Source organism: Coregonus clupeaformis, chromosome 28 (assembly GCF_020615455.1).
Source record: "Coregonus clupeaformis isolate EN_2021a chromosome 28, ASM2061545v1, whole genome shotgun sequence".
Lineage (NCBI taxonomy): Eukaryota > Metazoa > Chordata > Actinopteri > Salmoniformes > Salmonidae > Coregonus > Coregonus clupeaformis.
Window position 1 is genome coordinate 16550896 of NC_059219.1, and position 8348 is coordinate 16559243.

The window sequence follows — 8348 nt, forward strand, 5'->3', positions numbered from 1 at the left end:
TCATATCCTAGCCCCAGCACTGTGCAAACATGGACGTCTGACACTAGAATGAATGCTCCTCTTTTCACTCAGTAGGCTGAATTCATATTGCAGCTTTGATCACGTTAACTAGCCAATCAACTTGTTTATTGCTTTTTATGTATTATGAGGTATTGCAAAGAAACCTCCAACAATTACGTCAGCATTAGTTGTATTTGTAAATGTAGCATCATAGTATAAGTTCAGCTTATTGATTGCAAGATCCAGTAAAACATACAGAAAAATATTTCTTCTTACAATAACATTTGAAGGTCCAAATATGCCAAAGGGTTAAATAATAAGTTGTGGGCTGTTCTTACATGTGCTACATGTTCTGTACACAAAGCACCTTAATGTGTGAACAGGTACTTGTGTTACTGCCAACAGTGATGGTGAAAGGCTATGGAGTTGGAAAAGAAAAGTAAGGAGGGTCATTTGGGCGATGAACACTCCTGTTGTGGCCTGCCCTCCCACGGCCCGGACTGACTCATACAGTGATTAGGGGGGTAGGAGGGGGGAGGGGTGTGTGTGTGGGGGGGGAGCTTCCCTAGATCAGAGATAAATGACTTCATTAAGGCTTGACTCTCAGAAAGCTGCAATGAGCCGCTGAATCTCCCGTCTCCTCCCTTTCTCTCCCTCCCCCCAGTCTCCCCACTCTCTGTGCCACGGGAGATTATGAACTCCATAAATCAATACATTTCTGTAAAAGGATAATTTTCCCCTGCTCTTTACCTCCAGGTGTGGGCTGACACGACTAAGGACTTTTACATTCAGTCAAGGTAGAGTTTATGTGGGTTGTTGGTTAGACAGTGGTTTCCATAGTGAGGTTATGTGGTTAGTGTGGGTAGCTGTTAGCAGGAGAGGACAGTACTATGTGATTAGTGGTTAGCAGTTACCTGCTCTCTCTCTGTAGCAGAGGGCAGAGTGAATCTAGTTATCAGGTAGAGTTATTAGGTTAACCTAAATAGCTGCATAGATCACTGACAGTAGTAACATGAAGGGTTGGCAAATTTGGTAATAACATAGTATGCATGTGAATAGCTGATAAAAGTAACTCGTTCTAATGGACTGCATTGTTGAGGTCTACGATACTAGCAAACAGCCTCCTATGAACTTTATCCAGGTTTGTATGCCCCTAAAGCAAAGGATTACTGCACAGTGTATAGACTTAACCTGGGACTTGAACCTGTAGATCATTCTCATCGACGGGGCTGTAGTGGAACAGGTTGAGAGCTTCAAGTTCCTTGGTGTCCACATCACCAACGAACTATCATGGTCCAAACACACCAAGACAGTCGTGAAGAGGGCACGACAAAGCCTATTCCCCCTCAGGAGACTGAAAAGATTTGGCATGGGTCCTCAGATCCTCAAAAAATTATACAGCTGCACCATCGAGAGCATCCTGACTGGTTGCATCACCGCCTGGTATGGCAACTGCTTGGCCTCCGACCGCACGGCACTACAGAGGGTAGTGCGTACGGCCCAGTACATCACTGGGGCCAAGCTTCCTGCCATCCAGGACCTCTATACCAGGTGGTATCAGAGGAAAGCCCTCAAAATAGTCAAAGACTCCAGCCACCCTAGTCATAGACTGTTCTCTGCTACCGCACGGCAAGCGGTACCGGAGTGCCAAGTCTAGGTCCAAAAGACTTCTCAACAGTTTTTACCCCCAAGCCATAAGACTCTTGAACAGCTAATCATGGCTACCCGGACTATTTGCACTGCCCCCCCCCACCCCATCCTTTTACGCTGCTGCTACTCTGTTAACTATTTATGCATAGTCACTTTAACTCTGCCCACATGTACATATTACTTCAACTACCTCAACTAGCCGGTGCCCCCGCACATTGACTCTGCACCGGTACCCCCCTGTATATATAGCCTCCCTACTGTTATTTTATTTTACTTCTGCTCTTTTTTTCTCAACACTTTTTTTGTTGTTGTTTTATTTTTACTTTTTTGTTAAAAATAAATGCACTGTTGGTTAAGGGCTGTAAGTAAGCATTCTCTGTAATGTCTGCACCTGTTGTATTCGGCGCATGTGGCCAATACAATTTGATTTGATTTGATTTGTACCCTTGCAACCCTGCACTCCACAAAAACTACAACTCCCTTGATGTGGTTGCATAGCTTACCCCCTACCTACAGACCTGCAGTGATTGAACAGGAACTTGTTTGTAATTGTATAGAGCACCTCTGTCGACCTTCTCTGTCAGAAGGAAAATAGGGGCCATCATTCATCCCTGCCATTACCGGCCTGCACCGCTGTGGATAATGCAATTTGTATCCTCTATGGAGTGCATCCAGAACAACAGCCACTCCAATAAACAAACAGTAGACCACAGTAGAAATCCACTTACTGCCGCTGGCCTGGCCAACGCATCGGCCATTAGAGACATGATCAGGTGCCATCATTCCACCCCATTCACCCTGATATATACATTTGTTTCTGTGGCTATATGATAATGGGAATATCATGCCAGCTATGTTCTGAGGCTATTTCGCAGCTAATTCTTGGGTTCTCCTGGATCTGGAGTTAAATTGTATATGGTGCACGCACACACACACAGACACATACTGTTGAGGGATGTTCTGTGGGGTGTCTGTGTATGTGTATTACTGTGTGCTCCTTTCACAGCCGCCCCCCCATCATGCCTTTCCACGCTCCGCCTGCCAGAACAAGATAATCCTTCGCTCTCCCAAAAAATGGCGGCATCTGTCATCCATAATAATCTGTGGGCGCTGGCTGAGGAACAGTCGTGTGAGGGAGGCAAATGAAGGAGAGGGAGTGCAGACGGAGACGGAGGCGGGAGCACGCTCCCAACACAACACCCAATTAGAGGGGGTATTATCTCCTCACGTGAAGAGCCTTTTAGCTCTCTGACCCGACCGCTCTCTAGCCAGCAGGGGACCAGAGGATCCAGGCTCTGGAAACGAGACATACCCATACATAAGAAAATCGCGTCAAATTTACAGTTTCACATGTCAACAAAAGCTTTTCACAGATGAGGAAAATTACATGTTTTCTCCTCACATGTGAATTGCAGTTTTTCACGTTTTTATACATATGAAACTGCAAATTAGATTTTTGCATGTGATTGTTTTTCACATATGAACATGCAATTCCAAAAATACACCTTATGGAACAGCGGGGACTGTGATGAGACACACACAAAAGGTACAGACACACATTGTAATATTGTTGTATGGTGGTATTATACATTTTGTGTTGTACATTTTGTATTGTAGATATGTAGTGGTGTAATAATAGTATATGATTTACTGTTTAATCTTTTGTTTTATATGTAATGTAAGTGCTTTAATATGTTTGGACCCCCAGGAAGAGTAGCTGCTGCCCTGGTAGCAGCTAATGGGGATCCCTAATAAATACAAATACATGTGAAAGTGAAAATTAAATTAGCAGTTTCACATGTAAGAAAACCACATGTGAAAATCTCACTTTTACATGTGGAATTTCAGAATCACATGTGGGGTTGAAATAATGTTATTATCCTCACATGTGAAAAGATGGTGTTAACATGTTGCAGTAGGAATGCTTCCACTAGTGGAATTAGGGTGACCACATCTAAAAAGCCCAAATGTGGGCCAAGGGAAAGATTTTGCGGGATATTCGCGGAACAGTGGATAGAATAAAACATTTTTGGGCAGGTTAATGGATCACGTTCAAATGGCGACATAAAATTGATGTAGCAACTAAGAATTGCCCCTTTAACAGGCAGTGACCGTCATAAAGCAGAACTAAAGGGGCAATCCTTAGTTGCTACATCTGCTGTATGAAGGTGACTGCCTGTTAAAAGGGCAATCTTTAGTTGCTACATACATTTTTTTACTTATAAATTAATGATATGTACCCATTGATTCTTGAAGAATATAACATATAAACGCCTCATGAGCTTAGTTCAACTATGGTACCCCATCAGAACCCAAAATACAGTATAAGCTTGTTTTACTCCAGTGTTTGTAAAGAAAGAAAATGTAAGAAACCCCTGTATAGCCTAAAAAACATGGTTAAAACTATAATTTTGACATGGATGGTCAGTCCTTGCATCCATAGCATAGTCTATGGATTTGAGAGTGATTATATTTCACCAGCCCCATCCCTCAGCTTTTTACTGAAACTGTGGTGGGGAATGCACTTTGTTAATGTTTCAATTAAGGATTGATGCTTTAAACACCTTTAATAGAGTAATAGTGTTATTATATGGTGCAATCCTCTAGTGAGTGAGTTACTTTTGTGCCATTAATATCTTGCAAAACTTCTGAAGTTGAGAACAAATTCTTATTATTGCAAACAAAAATTATGATATTGAAAGCAAAACATAAACCCAAAAGTATTGATAGCAAAAACATATTGTAAGGAAATAATTTAGAAATGCGAGAACAAATCAATGGCAAAAAATAGTTTTCAGTTAAAACATTTTTTATGATAACGCGATTAAATAAAGCTCCTCCCTTTTTCCTGCAATTTTCCCTACATTTGGTTATGTTACCCTGGCTGTTGCTTTCTCTGCCTTTTTTCCAGTTGCAAGTTTTGGCACATTCATTCCAGCAACATCGCACCCTGGCTGGCGACCAGATGTAGCTGTAAGTAGTAAAAAATAAACGTGTGAAAAAAAATGTCACGTGGGGAACTGTTTTTCACGAGGGAAAAACACGTGAAATATCAACATGTGAAACTTCACACTTGTCTGAAAACCACATCTGACTCGTGAATATACACTGCTCAAAAAAATAAAGGGAACACTTAAACAACACAATGTAACTCCAAGTCAATCACACTTCTGTGAAATCAAACTGTCCACTTAGGAAGCAACACTGATTGACAATACATTTCACATGCTGTTGTGCAAATGGAATAGACAACAGGTGGAAATTATAGGCAATTAGCAAGACACCCCCAATAAAGAAGTGGTTCTGCAGGTGGTGACCACAGACCACTTCTCAGTTACTATGCTTCCTGGCTGATGTTTTGGTCACTTTTGAATGCTGGCGGTGCTTTCACTCTAGTGGTAGCATGAGACGGAGTCTACAACCCACACAAGTGGCTCAGGTAGTGCAGCTCATCCAGGATGGCACATCAATGCGAGCTGTGGCAAGAAGGTTTGCTGTGTCTGTCAGCGTAGTGTCCAGAGCATGGAGGCGCTACCAGGAGACAGGCCAGTACATCAGGAGAAGTGGAGGAGGCCGTAGGAGGGCAACAACCCAGCAGCAGGACTGCTACCTCCGCCTTTGTGCAAGGAGGAGCAGGAGGAGCACTGCCAGAGCCCTGCAAAATGACCTCCAGCAGGCCACAAATGTGCATGTGTCTGCTCAAACGGTCAGAAACAGACTCCATGAGGGTGGTATGAGGGCCCGACGTCCACAGGTGGGGGTTGTGCTTACAGCCCAACACCGTGCAGGACGTTTGGCATTTGCCAGAGAACACCAAGATTGGCAAATTCGCCACTGGCGCCCTGTGCTCCTCACAGATGAAAGCAGGTTCACACTGAGCACGTGACAGACGTGACAGAGTCTGGAGACGCCGTGGAGAACGTTTTGCTGCCTGCAACATCCTCCAGCATGACCGGTTTGGCGGTGGGTCAGTCATGGTGTGGGGTGGCATTTCTTTGGGGGGCCGCACAGCCCTCCATGTGCTCGCCAGAGGTAGCCTGACTGCCATTAGGTACCGAGATGAGATCCTCAGACCCCTTGTGAGACCATATGCTGGTGCGGTTGGCCCTGGGTTCCTCCTAATGCAAGACAATGCTAGACCTCATGTGGCTGGAGTGTGTCAGCAGTTCCTGCAAGAGGAAGGCATTGATGCTATGGACTGGCCCGCCTGTTCCCCAGACCTGAATCCAATTGAGCACATCTGGGACATCATGTCTCGCTCCATCCACCAACGCCACGTTGCACCACAGACTGTCCAGGAGTTGGCGGATGCTTTAGTCCAGGTCTGGGAGGAGATCCCTCATCCCTCCGCCACCTCATCAGGATCATGCCCAGGCGTTGTAGGGAGGTCATACAGGCACGTGGAGGCCACACACACTACTGAGCCTCATTTTGACTTGTTTTAAGGACATTACATCAAAGTTGGATCAGCCCGTAGTGTGGTTTTTCACTTTAATTTTGAGGGTGACTCCAAATCCAGACCTCCATGGGTTGATAATTTTTGTGTGATTTTGTTGTCAGCACATTCAACTATGTAAAGAAAAAAGTATTTAATAAGATGATTTCATTCATTCAGATCTAGGATGTGTTATTTTAGTGTTCCCTTTATTTTTTTGAGCAGTGTATATCAAAAACATTTCACGTTAACACAAGTGTCTGAAAACCCCGTGTTTTTTCACGTGATTTATTAATGTTTTTTTTTTTGTAAGTGTGAGACAGAGAGGCCCCTCGCTGCACGCTGCCAGCCAACACAGGAAGGTAGAAGTAAAGGCATTATCTTTCCTTCATCGGGCACACACAACACGATAGCTCTCCTCTCAGAGCGACCCAAGTCAAGCAGTACACACAACACAACAACAAACGCACAAAGCAAAAAGGGTTCTAACTGAAACCAAAAAGGGTTCTCCTATGGGGACAGCTGAAGAACCCTTTTGGAACCCATTTTTCTAAGAGTGTAGGTCAAGCCATAGTTTCCACAATAATTGACAGGGAACTTCACTAAGTGAACTTTACTAAAGGATTTTGACAAAATGATTCATTAATATTCCAGCATTACTAGCTATGCTCTTTCCTCGCCCTCTTCCATACTCCTACATTTAGCATTTCCTGCTCAGAAATCACCAGAAAACGTTATTTCATATCTCACAACACTTTGTGCATCTATCTTATAGACCGGATAGCATTTTCCCTCTCCTGCCTCCCTCATTCTAAAGCACACCTTACCCCAATCCCCCCTGCCTTTATCCAGCACTAACCCCCCTCTTCATGCTTTTGGCCTCACACAGGTCAATTAAAAGCCTTTACAGACTTCCCTGCACTTATCAACACATAACACACATCTCCCTCCCTCTATATGTCCCCTTTTCCATCTTCTCCTGCCCTGGTGTTTTTATCTTCCCAGCTCCGCCCAATCTCTCTGTAAGTCCAGGGCAGGCAGGCAGGCTTCCATATGCTGTCTACCCACCAGCACATCCTCTTTGTGTGTGTGTGTGTGTGTGTGTGTGTATCTCTGTGTGTGTCTTGAGCAAAGATAATAGTGAGATGGGTTTTCAGCTCCTCTCTCCTATCTCAGGCAAACAGGCACACACAGATCTTTGGGTTCCAGAAACACCTCTACCTACCATCACCACATGCCATTATGGTCGTCACAATTAGGAAATACAAAATCATGCTGGCGGACGCCCCAGACTTCTTCTGATCTCAAGTTGATTTCTCCCCCAGTTATTTTTAATTAGAAAATGGCTGATATAATAAGGTCTGGATCTTTGTGTGTGTGTGTGTGTGTGTGTGTGTGTGTGTGTGTGCGTGCCTGTGTGTGTGTGTGTGAGTGTAAGAAAAAGAGACCCGCCCATTGAATTAACAGTAGAGTTAATTGTGCCCTACAGTCTTAGAAAAAAGGGTTCTTCAGCTGTCCCCATATGAGAACCCTTTTTGGTTCCAGGTAGAACCCTTTTGGTTCTTTAAAGGGTTTTCCTATCGGAACAGCTGAAGAACCCTTTTAAGTTCTAGATAGTCCCTTTTTGTCGTTGATGTACTGATGCATTACATACAGTGGGGGGAAAAAGTATTTAGTCAGCCACCAATTGTGCAAGTTCTCCCACTTAAAAAGATGAGAGAGGCCTGCAATTTTAATCATAGGTACACGTCAACTATGACAGACAAATTGAGAAAAAAAAATCCAGAAAATCACATTGTAGGATTTTTAATGAATTTATTTGCAAATGATGGTGGAAAATAAGTATTTGGTCACCTACAAACAAGCAAGATTTCTTACAGACCTGTAACTTCTTCTTTAAGAGGCTCCTCTGTCCTCCACTCGTTACCTGTATTAATGGCACCTGTTTGAATTTGTTATCAGTATAAAAGACACCTGTCCACAACCTCAAACAGTCACACTCCAAACTCCACTATGGCCAAGACCAAAGAGCTGTCAAAGGACACCAGAAACATAATTGTAGACCTGCACCAGGCTGGGAAGACTGAATCTGCAATAGGTAAGCAGCTTGGTTTGAAGAAATCAACTGTGGGAGCAATTATTAGGAAATGGAAGACATACAAGACCACTGATAATCTCCCTCGATCTGGGGCTCCACGCAAGATCTCACCCCGTGGGGTCAAAATGATCACAAGAACGGTGAGCAAAAATCCCAGAACCACAC